Source organism: Mercenaria mercenaria, chromosome 12, assembly GCF_021730395.1.
Source record: "Mercenaria mercenaria strain notata chromosome 12, MADL_Memer_1, whole genome shotgun sequence".
In the NCBI taxonomy this organism is placed as follows: Eukaryota; Metazoa; Mollusca; class Bivalvia; order Venerida; family Veneridae; genus Mercenaria; species Mercenaria mercenaria.
Window position 1 is genome coordinate 74,965,916 of NC_069372.1, and position 16,634 is coordinate 74,982,549.

The following is a 16,634-nucleotide window of genomic DNA, read 5'->3' on the forward strand; positions in this document are numbered from 1 at the left end:
CCTCACACTGGTAGAACAGCCGACCTTCCGTAAACCAGCTTGATAGCTTCCTCACATTGATAGAACAGCCGACCTTCCGTAAACCATCTTGATAGCTTCCTTACATTGATAGAACAGCCGACCTTCCGTAAACCATCTTGATACCTTCCTCACAATGGTAGAACAGCCGACCTTCCGTAAACCAGCTTGATATCTTCCTCACATTGGTAGAACAGCCGACCTTCCGTAAAACAGCTTGATATCTTCCTCACATTGGTAGAACAGCCGACCTTCCGTAAACCATCTTAATAGCTTCCTCACATTGATAGAACTTAACTGCTGTGACGATAACGTCATCTGCGACGATTTATTCGTAAATGTAATTGTTTTGGTCTGGTTCTTTTTGCGGCATGGGAAACGTTATTTAAGCGTTAGTTTATTAAAATTAAAAACTTTGCGTCTTGCGAACCCAAAGAGGTAACATAGATTTATTGTAGTAGGCCCCTAACGATCTCTATTACATTTGGAACATGTTTCCAGAATCTTTCTAACGTTTAACACGAATATTTCCTGCATTTTTATTGTCATTGAAAATGGGTTTCGGATAGACTAATTTTCGGATGCTGATATTGTATATTGTGTATCGTTGTAATTGAATCTGAAATTGATGAATATACTGTAGCGATGTGGTTTAATACAGGGACTTAACTATGTTTTTGTACATGTATTTTCAGTTTGACGGATTTGTGATGTGACCAAATGATAGATTCTGAATTATTAAACATCATAAAATTCTGTGCTGCTCTTGGGTTATTTACAATTATCGTTCGATTGGTTGTTGCGATCCCCTGCCATTACAAGCCGACCTTCCGTAAACCATCTTGATAGCTTCCTCACATTAGTAGAACAGCCGACCTTCCGTAAACCAGCTTGATATCTTCCTCACATTGGTAGAACAGCCGACCTTCCGTAAACCAGCTTGATATCTTCCTCACATTGGTAAAAACAGCCGACCTTCCATTAACCATCTTGATAGCTTCCTCACATTGGTAGAACAGCCGACCTTCCGTAAACCATCTTGATAGATTCCCCACATTGACAGAACAGCCGACCTTCCGTAAACCAGCTTGATAGCTTCCTCACATTAATAGAACAATCGACCTTCAGTAAACCAGCTTGATAGCTTCCTCACATTGACAGAACAACCGACCTTCCGTAAACCAGCTTGATAGCTTCCTCACATTGGTAGAACAGCCGATCTTCCGTAAACCAGTTTGAAATCTTCCCCACATTGGTAAAACAACCGACCTTCCGTAAACCAGTTTGATATCTTCCTCACATTAGTAGAACAGCCGACCTTCCGTAAACCAGTTTGAAATTTTCGACACATTGGTAGAACAACCGACCTTCCGTAAACCAGCTTGATAGCTTCCTCACATTAGTTGAACAACCGACCTTCCGTAAACCAGCTTGATAGCTTCATCAATTTAATAGAACAATCGACCTTCCGTAAACCAGCTTGATAACGTCCTCACATTTGTAAAACAACCGACCTTCCGTAAACCAGTTTGATAGCTTCCTCACATTAATAGAACAATCGACCTTCTGTAAACCAGCTTGATAGCTTCCTCATGTCACAGGGTGAGAAAATGTGCAGCCAGACCGGGACTCGAACCCGGGGCCTCGGAATACCGTTCCGATGCTCTACCGACTGAGCTACCCGGCCGCCTACACATTTTCTCCTCTTTTCAATATTCAAGTCCTATACCGTGACATACTCCCCCGCTATATGAAATTCGTCCTCGAATTTCTAATGGGATAGAGAAGAAGGTAAACATGAACTCGGAGTATATTCAGTCACGGTCCCATGTTGGGCGCCAAATGTCACAAGGTGAGAAAAATGTGCAGCCAGACCGGGACTCGAACCCGGGGCCTCGGAATACCGTTCCGATGCTCTAACGACTGAGCTACCCGGCCGCCTACACATTTTCTCCTCTTTTTAATATTCAAGTCCTATACCGTGACACTCACATTGATAGAACAACCGACCTTCCGTAAACCAGCTTGATAGCTTCCTCACATTAGTAGAACAGCCGACCTTCCCGACTTTCCGTAAACCAGTTTGATATCTTCCTCACATTGATAGAACAACCGACCTTCCGTAAACCATCTTGATAGCTTCCTCAAATTGGTAGAACAGCCGACCTTCCGTAAACCAGTTTGATATCTTCCTCACATTGATAAAACAACCGACCTTCCATAAACCATCTTGATAGCTTCCTCAAATTGGTAGAACAGCCGACCTTCCGTAAACCAGCTTGATAGCTTCCTCACATTGGTAGAACAACCGACCTTCCGTAAACCAGTTTGATATCTTCCTCACATTGGTAGAACAACCGACCTTCCGTAAACTAGTTTCTTAGCTTCCTCACATTGGGAGAACAACCATCCTTCCGTAAACCATCTTGATAGCTTCCTCAAATTGGTAGAACAGCCGACCTTCCATAAACCAGCTTGATAGCTGCCTCACGTTGGTAGAACAATAATAATTAAGCTTATTATTATCACAAACGAAACCTTCGAAGACAGAGTTCAAATATCCTAATTGTCCATATTATCTTTGTAATCTTATCGTTCAGTAATAACGTTATTGTTTCATACAGAGAGTATTGTTTTTCTTCTTTCAAACTAATTTAAAGGCCATGTTTTTATTATTTTTTTTTAAAAAAAGAAAGAAAATAAACAAGGTGCCATAACATTGACATTGTTTTATTAAATAGTTGGTTGTCCATACTCGCACTAAGATATCAAATAAACGTATAAAAAAACACAAGGCGTAAATGCGACTGTTGGTGTAAGAGGTTGCTATAACTAAACTTTCTTATTGAAATATATGTTCGAATTATCGTTCCATGTTTAATTTAAACAAATGTTAAAACGCTAATATTTTTTTATATTATTGTACTTTTATAAATAAGTTGCAATTAAATATCAAGGTAACTTCATAAAATTCTGTCATGTTAAGACATCTCTATTATAATAAAGACCAAAAAAGAATTAAAAAATCACCTGGCGTGCATACAATTACAATTTCTCTATCCCGGAATGAGTTGTCCCTTGTGCAGATCGTCAAAAGAAAGAAATACACAAAGACTTTCCTCAAATGTCTCTCTTTTCTTTGCAATCAGGTATGCTTGTTATATGCAACATATTCTAGAATTTTCAAGTTCCAGGCTTTGGACATTTTTTTTTCGTATTTCATAAGCCTTAAATATAGATACAAGTTACTAATATTTTCTTGTTCCTTTTCGTTTCGCAAAGTATAATTACCATGTTGGATAGTTATTTTTTACGAAAAGGGATGTAAAAGTGCAGAAATTATTAATGAAAATATCGGCTTGTGGTGCCCCAATATTTGTTTCATTCCGTTTCGTTCAATTCAACAAAGTACAAATAGCCTTTTTCACGATGTATGTTACTCTAATTTTCTCATATTTTCTAATGGCCTAATGGTATTTAACAAAATCAGTTTACATTGTCTTTTTATAAATTTTTAATACCTTTACAATAATTACAAAGAAATGTTCCCAAACAGGGTCACGAGTTATATTAATCAAATTAAATACATTTGAACAAATTTGTGACGAAATAGATAAATGAACCAGACCAATTAGACAGTGATTTATAGGGTGATGATAACCGTATATACACGATGATAACATTCGTACATACAATCAATTTAAACAGAGGCTCTGTATGTGTAGGTTACTAACCGAGTAGGAGGTGTTCATGAAATGAAAATACCCGCACTCGTGCGAATCTTGACACCGAGAGCGCGTAGCGCTCGAGGTGTTACCGCACGAGCGCGGGTATTTTCATTTCATGAACACCGATCTAAGGGGTAAGTAACTGACTTACACAACGTCATTTTAATTTGTTAGTTTTTATTTATTTATTTATTCATTTATTTATAAGTCTTTCCTTCTCCCAGTCAGAAAATAAATTATATTGGGAATTACTTTAACTTCAGCAGGTAAATTGAAATACGTAAAATGATATTAAAAAAGTTTATGAAAGTTCTGCTAATTCGCCAGTGTAAATGCATTTTTGTTCACCAATTATTTGTTGGGAGTTTTATTATCTTTTAATGTACATCTTCACACTTAGGTTGCATGTTTATAAAACATTTTTGACGATAAACTTAGTTTCGGACTCTGCATTTATGGTTTCGTCGTTATCGTGGTCGCTATCATCATCATCATCACCATCATCATCTAACAACAATAATTGAAATGATTATCTTCTTCTTCTACTCCTCCCTGTTAAGTACTGAGCCGTGAATGTATCTTGTAGATGAAAACATGACGATCGTGATTCAAAGGTCAAAAAATACAATATTTAAAAAAGACTGTTTAGTCATATTTGCGGATTTAATCACCTCCCATTTATAAAAAGTCATCCATATGACAATTAAATATTGTAAGTGTCCATTAACTAGATGTTTATTGCTCATTAAATAAATAAATTGACGAAATAATTTTATTTCCTTTCCAAATTAAATGCTATATAGAAATTAAATAGCTTCTTTGCTTTTGTTAGATTAGATGAAAACTACCAGAAAGAAAATGCAAAACATATTCCATTAAATATATTTCAAAAGTGTTGACAACTAATTCATTGTCAGAATTGAGGAAATTAACTGCCGTGTTCATTATTATGGTTTGCCTGCACAAAGACAGATGGGTGTCTTTGTTACAATCATAATATGCAGTGTATGATGTATTCAGCAAAAATAATTGTAGTCATAGCTTTTAAACTGAAATTAGGTTGGATATGAAAACCATGTGGTGGTTCCTGCATGCTAATTTCCCGACGTTAACCATTTCCTATGTAAATGGGGTTACCATAGATTCGATCAAACGAGAGCGCGTTAATTTATTATGTCTTTCTAACTAAACACTTGGCCTGACCAGACTCTAAAAGGCACCAAGGCATGATTTTTTTCTGAAAATGATATACACGTGCTAAGTACAAAGTTAGATTAACGACTCAACATTATATTTCAAAGTTCTTTCATAGGTATAAAGTTAAGCAGGTTATGTTTCAAGACCCATCCGTGTCTAAAAGTATGGACAAAAGTAGCACATGTTAAGGTCGAGGTTCAGAGATCCTGAAATTCTACAAGACAAGAGTGATGTATTTTAAGTCATTTTAATCAAAATAAATGATCTTCAATCTGGTTGGAAAAAAAGACTAGTGGTTCGAGGAATAACTTGACATTCTACAAGACAAAATGTCAATTTCAAAGCATTTCGGACCAAAAAACTTAACAAATCCACAATGCTTGCATGAATATTTGAGGTAGAGGTAGGGAGTATTTTGGAGGCATTTCTGATAAATATTGTAATATGAGGTACTCTTGTGACAACTAACTTGTTAAGGTATTAGCTAATCATTCATACATGTATATTATTCATCATTTTATCATTCAAAAACGTATAGATGTTCATTGTTTCATACGGGAACCTCATTATTGCAGCTTCTTCCGGGTCACGAAAACGAAAGCTATTTTAAGCATATCTTAACTTTTTAAACTATATGTCAATGACAAATGGATGAATGCCCGGGGGAGGAAGTGTCACACGAAGGATGGAGTTCTTCTGATAACCTGTCATGTTTTCTTCTGATAACTGTTACGGAGTTCCTGGAAAACGTTACGGAATTCCGGTGATAACTCTGAAGATGTCACAGAGTTCTTATGATAACTTTTATTACTGCCAGGGTGTTTCTTGAGTTATGTTAAGATACTTTTTAGCTAATTTTATTATTTAAAAAGGGTGTTAACGATGTTCTAACGTAATATATTTATCCAAGGCACAGTATTGTGGTTATATAATGTACGGTATGAGTCTTTTGTAAAGTTTAAAACTATATGCAGTATAATGACATATATAGTAAAATACGAATAGATAATAAATGCAGTAAATTGTATTTTTTCGTTCTATCAATGGATGTGCTAATGTTCGTGAACAACGATTTATTGGTTTCCGTTTTGATTGATCACTGAATTGAAATCAAATCCGTTATCTTTAATTTAGGGTACATCTATTTGCTGCATTTGCAGAGGCTGTCTGTTTCTGAAGTGGTTGATCGGATTAATGATAAAAAATAATGCTATATAGTATGATTTACCATGATAATTATAACTTTACCATCATGATTGTTTAAATCCTTCATATAATTGACACTGAAAAAGTACAGTGACAATGCGACACTACACAACACAGAGAGCGAGCTACCGCTTCATGTGTAATCAGTTGACATGAGTCATATGATGCTATAGCATATTTACCACAGATTTGAGGCAGATAACCGACATGTTCGTAATGTGACTGGCGTTAATACTGCAGTATTGTCATTACATCTTACAGAATGCATATAATTTTCGATGCGCTGAATACTGCGTACCAAATAGGGGGTTGTCATCCTCATACGTGCATATACTATTTGTCATATAGAATACCATAATAAGTGAATAATGTGAATTTTAAAGTGCTATCTAAATGCTATAAGATGAATAGAATGGCATTTTAGAGTTTAGCTGGAAATATTATAAAGTAAGAGGATTCTGCACTTTCTTGCAATAGAATCCACAATGTAATTTCCAAGCCAATTAATTAAGAAATAATAAATATGTCCCTATATTTTATCAGTTAATAAAATATGGGCAGTCGTTCGGATGCGAATATTAAATCACTCGTGCTACGCACTCGTGATTTAATATTCGCATCCGAACGACTGCCCATATTTTATTAACTGATAAAATTATTGGAACATATTTATTATTTCGATTCTAACCACGCAAATTCTGCGCATTTTACAGCACTACATTTTAGCTCAATATGTCATTCGGCTGGCCATATGCTATTACAAGTTTTAAGTTGTGAAAATGCTATTTTCAATAATATCTAAGGTCAGATATAGAAATCAGATGTAAATACTTTATTCAAACCTTATATATATATGCAGTTTCTTAAAATAGTACACGTCACTACATGATGGCACTGAAACATACACGCCAGAACATTGCGGCATATAAACACGTAAACACTTGAGTCTGGAAGATTGGAACATGAATTGTAATTTTATTTTAGTAATGTCAGAGTAGAATCTAGTTGACATTCGTGGTGCTTACAGCGCAGAAATTGTAAACTACGTACACGACCAGATAGATGCACTGATGTTGAGGTTGAAACTTACCGGGCTGGAACATTTTCTTACGGTAAAAATATAAACAAATAAATTCATCAGTTAGAAATTGTTTGTTTCAGAAAATTTGATGTACATTTTATTACTACTGCTTAGCACTGAAAAAGTCGAGTATTTAGTCGGCATATAACGGAAGCAGAATAGAATCTCACCGTAGGGTGGAATGGAACAGCTATATTTTATCGTAGATTCTGTATAGGCGATTTCGCTATATGTTTATATAGCAACTGCTGCGGATCGTGTTAGAAATGAAAATAAGAGTATATTTCTGTAACTGTTTAACACTGTACATCATTTATGTGCAATTTGTATTTAAAAAATTAACCATAGTTAGCCAGATCATCATTATTAGCGTACACAGTTCCTTTAAAAGTAACATCTAATCAGAATAACAAATATAACACTAAAAACTTATTATTGGAACTCAAAAACACACATACCGTACATTATATAACCACAATACTGTGCCTTTGATAAATATATTACGTTAGAACATCGTTAACACCCTTTTTAAATAATAAAATTAGCTAAAAAGTATCTTAACATAGCTCAAGAAACACCCTGGCAGTAATAAAAGTTATCATAAGAACTCTGCGACATCTTCAGAGTTATCACCGGAATTCCGTAACATTTGAAAAATTGGGCATAAAATTGTTAGAAAGTGGTATATGTTTGCAACTTTGCACTAAAATTATTCTATTGCATGTGCTGCGGATTAAGAACGTGAATAAGAAGAATAATATGTATGAATGAGCAAACGATTTCGATATTTTACTCAAAATGTCTTCTTTTCAAAGTAGTGGGGCTGATTATTAGACTAAACAGTTTTTTCTGACGCATAGTACAAGACATCAGGCAACCTTGATCATCAAACTTTAGTTTTACACCCCATTCTCTCTATTTAAAGATAAATAATTACCATTTTTTTCTACGATTCCTTGGCACGTCATTCAGAAATCAGACGAACTCCGTAACAGTTATCAGAAGAAAACATGACAGGTTATCAGAAGAACTCCATCCTTCGTGTGACACTTCCTCCCCCGTGGAATGCATCGAGTGTTTACGTAAATAAAATGCAGAATATGCAATTATTCAGAAATCTCGCAAGTATTTACTTTGACAAACTAACGCATTTTGTTTGACTGTCGGTGCCACATTCACTTGTAAATATTGTCGCCATATTTCCTGTTATTGGTAAAAACTCTACCATACTGTATCGCCGATCATTTATAGTTTATATTGTGACTTATAAATCGTAGGAGCCCTTTTTACCCAGAGTAAGATTAAGAACATTATAGTAAGCCCAATGGAAGACTATTTCTTGCTCATCTGGAGTGGCGGATGGTTACACAGAAAGGGAAATTCCGCAGAGTTCCTGATTGGTTGAAAATGGCCGTTTCGGTGGAATCCGGGATTCTGATTGGATGGACGGTTAAATTACCGCTTTCAACCCTGCCTGGAATCGAAGTATTATGGCGTGGAACATATAAAACTGGGTGCGCAGCCGGAACGCCAAACCAAAATTACAGTAGTCAAATTTCTTTAATAAATCATTATAAATTTAACCGAATACTAACGTAATATTATAGTTAACATTTCCCTGGAGGATCAGAGAACCATACAGGAGCCGACAAGCAGCAATGTAAATATAAGTTTAGATAAAATACGGATATCACACAGACTTTACCAGAACATTTGATTAGATCTATTAAATCAGATTAACATTTAAAATAATATTACTAACCTTACTAAATTTTAGCTGTAATAATTAAATTATTCATTAAACATATAGCTTATTTAATTCTCCCTTTATTAAATTCCGCTCGACCCTCAGTAAGTATTCGGAAATTGTCGTCTGCCGTCGTAGCCGAACGGACGTTAGTAACAGGACCGAGTACCAGTCGTTTTTCCCGCAAGCCGAAACTGGTGATCTATTACCGACAAAAAGTCTCAACAAAATCAGATTGAAATAAAACACAGTACAGGCATTGATAATTGGAGTACAGTTAAAGGTTTTGCATTCTTTGCAACTTTATTGCCCTTTATTTTCTTATGAAAATTTTGTCCAGATCATTATTCTATGACCTCTCAAGATAGTGTGTCATACTCCATGAGTAGATAGATCACAATATGGAGATGGCAGAGTGCAAAATTCATCACTCTAACTCATTACTTTGCAAAGTTATTTTGTTTTTTATCAAATATAGACTTTGTTCCAACTACACATATATATGTATATATAGTGAAATAAAGTATTGTTTGGTAGTAAATTTATCAAATGTTCGTTTTTGGCAAGACAGGATGTTGGCAAGTATGAAAGAATTATTACCCTCAATTGTATTCAAGACCATTGAAATATCTTTCAAATTCAGTCTTTCTCACAAGTTTCAAAATTTCTATTGTGGTTTGATTAGCAGTTGATTGCACATGTTCAACGCACATAATTTTTCCGTTTATGTCATTTCAAGTGCTTTCAAGCCAGTGCGTTTCTTCGAAACACGTTTCTGTGTTACCAGCCGTATACAATATTACTTCAAATTTACAGCGTAGGCATAGTTGCATGTTTTAACATGGTGTTTTCTTAGTATACATAATTGTTCTTTACTTTACTTTACTTTACTTTACTTTACTTTAAACACGAGATACGTGATGCTGCAGCCACTTCAAGCCAAACTGTCAATTAAAGTTGCCAAAACCCTTAATTAAAGGGTTTTCATGGAACATAGTGCACCCAATATAAAATAGTTCCAGAGAGGATCTAAGTGTAGCGTGACAGTACATTAAAGCCTCAACAAATGAACCGAATTGAATACACGTTTCTGTTTACATTATTTTAAAAACATTTATAGTACCGCCTCAATAGTTTAGTGGCAGAGAGCGCTGGAGGTATGGGATTCGAGCCACGGTCGCGACATACCAAAGGCGTGAAAAATGGTTGCTTCTTTGCTTAGCACTGAGTATTTAACGGGTTGTACCAGGAGGTAAAAGAAGCCCAGGGAAGGCATCTGTTACCAGATACCATGTTTGTTGCACAAGAGCTTTGTACCTCAGGTTGTATAATGATTATATGAGGTATTAAATAAAGATTTTCTTCATCCTTCGCAAAATTGAAACTTATTGTGGTGAATCAAAACAAGTAGACTGACAAAATTTTGTCAAAAGTTTTGATATTAAATTTTTTCGTTAGAAAGATAATAACGTTGCCGTTTTAATACATATATTCACAGGTTGCCATTAATTCATAAAACGTTTGTCATGACAGACCCGGCCATTTCCACTCCCCCCTTTCTACAACAGACATCACTTTCAGCGGAGAATTCAAAATATTCTTTTATGCATCAAATCCGAATCAGGAACTTAAACCATTTCCGAGACGACGAACCGCCTACCTGTTTTTCAGTTGAAAAATGCACATTTTTGACAAAAGTTGCATCTTCAGATTGACCTGTCTTCAAACTGACCTGTCACTGTCAAAAATGTGATTCTATGTCATATTAAAAACCTGGCATGAATCACACTTTAATATGAGCCTGTATTGCGGGAAAAGTGTAATTTGTAGAAAATGAGGTCCAACATTCCAAAATGACTTTGTAACGAAACCATAATGTAGGAAACCCTTCTAGAAACAGGAAATTATTAAAGGACAATACATGTATATAGATCTTCTTTGAGGCTTTGAAGTCTGTCCACATAGGTTTTCATAACAATACGAACCACATACTGCATGTATTGTAATTTTGCATCTTTGTTCATTAATTTTCTCGAGATGTTGACTTCTCATTTGAATGGAATGGACAAGATCAATATTTACCTACAGTTTGAAATGGATAGTTCCAGACAATGACGTATTGTGCTATATCGTCTTGTTATATATAATCATCGCTAGTAGACTGGTTTTATGTATACTGCGTCTAAGTGTTTCTGGAATCGGACGACTTAATTTCTGAATTAAGATTTGAAATAAGAAAACATGAAAAAACAAGTAACATTTTTGATGTTTATATTAAATGTAAATATGAGCATTAGTGTGATTTCACAGACAATACAGAACTGCCGGAAATGATATATGAACTGTGTTCATATTCATACATTTGCAACAAAACTGCGGTCCACTCCCTTAACATGGAGGCGACCTCATCTACACTTATAGATCCAATTCTAGTTTCTGATGATTTATCGTGTCTACACAGTGACGTTTTTACAGTTCCTGACAATATCAGTGATCATAAAGCGATTTGTGCATTTTTCAAAGCCCCGTTTTCTTGTCAAATGTCCAATAAAAGGAAAGTATGGTTATACAATAGAGCAGACTTCAGTCCCTAAATAACTATATTGCAAATGCTGATTGGTCGTTTCTTAACTCTACTAACGTTAATGATGGTGCAGTTTTATTTACTGAAAAACTATTAGATTATATGAAAAAGTGTATACCATATAAAGAAGTTACTATCAGACCATACGACAAACCATGGTATGATTCAACCATAAGACTGTATTCTCGCAAACGTGATAGACAAAAATCCATTGCAATTTCTACTCATAATACAAACCATTGGAATACTTATAAAAAATTAAGAAACAAAGTAAACAATTTAAAAAAACATGCCAGAGAAAAATTTTATGTTAATTTGGAGGACAGCCTTGTCGATTTGAATACAAACAATCAAAAACAGTATTGGAAGCTTCTGCGTAGTTTTCGTAAAACTAAAAAAATTTCAGAAGTTACCCCCCCCCCCCCCCCCCCCCCCTTGAAAACTTGTAATTCTGACGGCACAGAAACGTACCACTTCTCTGACTCTGAAAAAGCTAATTGTCTAAATGAATACTTTGCATCAATATCACACCTTGATGAGTTGATGAAGTGCCATCGCATATGCCCGACTATACAGATGCTAGTTTATCTACTATAGAAATACAAGAATCAGAAATTCAGGACATAATTAAAATCTTAGATATTAATAAAGCAGTCGGTGAAGACTTAATTAGTCATAAAGTATTGAAAAATATTTGCAAAACAATTTCCAAACCTCTTTGTACATTATTCAATAGGTCTTTGTCAGAATGTGTTTTTCCTGAAATTTGGAAATCAGCAATTGTAATGCCACTTTTTAAGAAAGGAGATAATAAATTGACTTCTAATTATCGTCCTATTTCACTTTTAAGTTGTCTAGGAAAACTTATAGAAAGAATTCTGCACAAACACATGTATAACCATTTGGTAGCTAATCAACTTATTTACTCTAAACAATCCGGCTTTTTGAAAGGACATTCTACGGTTTATCAATTATTAGATATGTACCATCAAATTGTTCAATCTCTAGATACCAAAACTTATACTTGTATTGTATTTTGTGACATCTCTAAGGCCTTTGATAGAGTTTGGCACAAAGGTCTCCTTTATAAACTACAACTAAATGGTATCAAAGGAAATTTGTTAAAATGGACCAAGAGTTATCTTGAAAACAGAAACCAGAAAGTTTTTGTTGGCTCTTCTTTATCTGAACCTCTCAGCGTCAATGCCGGGGTACCCCAAGGCTCAGTCCTTGGGCCCCTTTTCTTTCTAGTATATGTTAATGACATCATTGAGAATTTGTTATGTATTGCACGTCTTTTTGCGGATGACACTTCTTTAGCATGTACTACATCTTCTTTGACTGATCTTGAAGGAATTGTTAACCATGATCTTGCCATGATAAATGCATGGTCTAAAAAATGGCTTGTAGATTTTAATCCGAATAAAACAGAAGCAATGTTTTTTACTTTACAACAAAATATCAACAAACCATTTTTGACATTTGATAACGTACCTGTTAGATTTGTTGAACGACATAAACACTTAGGTTTAACACTAAGTTCAAATGGAAAATGGCATGACCACATTGACCAAATAACTACATCAGCTTCAAAATTGTTAGGTATGATGAGAAAATTAAAGTATACTCTTAATAGACAGACTCTTTATCAAATATATATATCTTTCTTAAGACCTGTTTTAGAATATGCTTCTGTAGTGTGCGACGGCTGTACTCAGTACGAAAAAGAAACACTAGAAAAAATTCAACATGAAGCAGCCCGTATTGTAACTGGACTTACCCGGTCTGTCTCAATTCAAAATTTATATCAGGAAATTAACTGGCTCTCACTATCTGACAGACGATTATATCAAAAACTTTTAATCACATTTAGAATTCGCAACGGTGATGCGCCCGGGTATTTGAATAATATTTTTCCAAACATTGTCAACAATTCTACACATTACAACTTAAGAAACGCTGAAAATTTTATAATCCTCAGTCGAAGAACTCAAATATTTTCTAATTCCTTTGTGCCTTCTACTATTGATATCTGGAACAATTTGAGTCCTGAAATAAGAGCCACAAACACCTTATCAAGTTTTAAAAGATTGTTAAAAAATACCGTTTTTCCAACTACAGAAACTCCAAAATGGTATCTTGTAGGAGAAAGAAAATTTTCTATAATTCATGCAAGGCTTAGAAACGCGTGCAGTAATTTGAATTTTCATTTATTTTGAAACCATCTGTCTCAGGACTCAATCTGTTCTTGTGGAGAAGATATTGAAGACGTTAAACATTTTCTTTTCACTTGTACGAAATATACAAATCAAAGGATTAAACTTTTCCACGATCTAAAGCAATTTCATCCTTTAAATACCCAACTTCTTTTAGTTGGTAATTCCGAATTGTCATATGAAGACAACTGCAAAATATTCTGCTCAGTCCAACATTACATAAGATCAACCAAACGCTTTTGAGACTCACCATATTTAGCAGGCAATATTATTCAATTTATTCATATATAATTATATAAGTTTATTATTGACAAGACCCCAGTTGTTTCTTTTTTATGTTCTTTTTCCCCAAATGTAGTACATGTTAATGCAATTGAATTGCATCTTCTTTTTTTTTTTTTTTGTACTCTTACATCTTTTTGTACACTGACTAGTCACAAATATGTTTGTCTATATAAGTCACATTACTCGTTTCTCCTTTTTAAAGTTTTTTTCCCTAATGTAGTACATGTTAATGCAAGTTAATTGCATCATTTTTATTCTTACATCTATCTATACATTGCCACTAGTCACAAATGTGATTGCTTTTATAAGTACACATGTACTTGTACCCCATACTTATTTCAACTCTTTTTTTTTCTTTCCATTCTTTTGTAGCTATTATATTGTAATTTTATTATTTACCACACATGTACCTGATTAGTTGTCATTGTTGTAAATTAAATATGTAAATATTTGCATTAGGGAAGACCCGTTACTAATGTTGCGAGAACTTGTGGGTCGACCCTTTTGCCTATTATATGTACAATTGACGTAGTTTTAGTTATCTGTTTATATATGTATATATTGGCAATAAAACATGTTTAAACTAAACTAACATGGAGGGTATGGATCCTTGTTGTTCTTCGTGTGGTTGTGACGAAGACTGTGGACTACGTCTTGACTGTTGTTTCGATTACCTCGACAAATATAAACTCGTAGAAAAAGGAAAAGTGGCTTGTATTGACCCAGCTGTAAGATTTGATGATGCTGAACAGACAGATGTTGTAAAGAATGGTTACCTAATGATACAAACGTGCGGCAATGTATATGTCAATACTTCTGAAGACAATAACGTTATAAATTACTGTCGACTTAAAGATAATGATGGAAATTCCTTATTTGCACCTTTTTCTTCATTAGTGACCAATTATATATACGTAAACAAAGAGTAAACCCGAGGGATCCATCATTGGTGTTCGGTGAAGCTCCATCAGTAGATAACATTTTTACCCACCCGAGACTGGAGAGATAAAGAATGCTCCGTCAGTAGATAACATTCTTACCCACCCGAGACTGGAGAGATATAGAGAGGGCGCACCGCTCAAGTCTTAAACGAGGCTGTGCCGAGTTTAAGACTTGAGCGGTGCGCCCGAGGGTTGGGATTTCCGATCTTCACCGAACACCAATGATGGATTCTATTTCTCACTTACCACAACAGAAACAATAAAAACAAGCATGAAAATATGAAACTATTTAAAACGCGGGAAATTGACGTCCGTAAGCAGAAGTGACGTCGTGACATTTCAGTGACGCACAATAACAAAGTTCCGCTTTAGTTTTATCGTTTGTAGCGTAACGGTATGTTCTTATCATAAAGTAATGAATTTTGAATCGAGAAATACACTATAAGGAACGGAGAGAAAAGATAAAGGTACCTGACTTTTAATTATTTTACATAAATAATATGTATATTCAGTGCATGAAGTAGTCCATCACAGGAGTGTGGGATAACCCATGTGAGATAAGATTTTCCAGCATTTCTAAAAGTAGAGATTTTTCTGTCCGATAAGTGAGAAAAAGAATGCTCCATCAGTAGATAACATTCTTACCCACCCGAGACTGGAGAGATAAAGAATGCTTCATCAGTAGATAACATTTTTACCCACCCGAGACTGGAGAGATAAAGAATGCTTCATCAGTAGATAACATTCTTACCCACCCGAGACTGGAGAGATAAAGAATGCTTCATCAGTAGATAACATTCTTACCCACCCGAGACTGGAGAGATAAAGAATGCTCCATCAGTAGATAACATCATACGTTTAAGAATGTATTAAACAAATATTGATAAAAAAAATGCAAAGATCTCGTTCCTGACATCTATCGAATAAAAAGCTTTTTTTTACTCAACACACAGTAAACGTTCGTTTTCCTTTGCATGACATGTATAGGGCTGTTGAAGGGCAGCAACCCTCAACTATTCAGCAGCCTTGGTAGTTTAATGAATTTAGAAACTAGAAAAGGGGGCATTATTTTGTAAAATAACAAAAGAGAGTTATGGAAGCTGTATAACCCATAGTGGACAAATATTTTAAGCTGCAAAATATTCCCATTCGTGGATACTGAGATACTAGCTTACATACAAAAACAAATAAAGTTGTTTTTTGTAAAATAGCAAAAACAGAGATATTAAACCTGTGCAGTGTATTTCAGTTCATCTGAGTAAGAGTGTGTGAAATTTCGGTAGTCCGGCTAAAAATTTAGATAAATTACTATAAAATTTCACTCATGGAAGAAAAAGTATAACTTCTTTTAATGAAAAATAATGTTCTTCTTGTATCTTAGACACGAATAGACTTTGCTAATACTTTACATGTTTTCAGAAAATGTGTATGACAATTAACTGCCCAGAAGGAATGATTCAGACAAGGAACGGTTGCTCATACTTTGCTTTGAGATGGTTTACTCCTTGGCTACTAATGCAGGTCAAGCTTTTACCTAAAACGGGAAGCAAGCTCCAAGTTTAAAAACTGCCATCTGTTGAAGCACCAGAACGTACACATCCATTTCTTTGGTTAAAAGTTCCTTGTCGGAG

General features: G+C 34.9%; 1 non-coding gene across 1 annotated transcript; it reads right to left on the minus strand.

Moving 5' to 3' along the window:
- Positions 1–1,633: 1,633 nt before the first annotated feature.
- On the minus strand, positions 1,634–1,705 carry Trnat-ggu (transfer RNA threonine (anticodon GGU)). The gene has a single exon. It is a non-coding gene; the product is annotated as a tRNA-Thr (tRNA).
- Between the last annotated feature and the right edge of the window lie 14,929 nt (positions 1,706–16,634).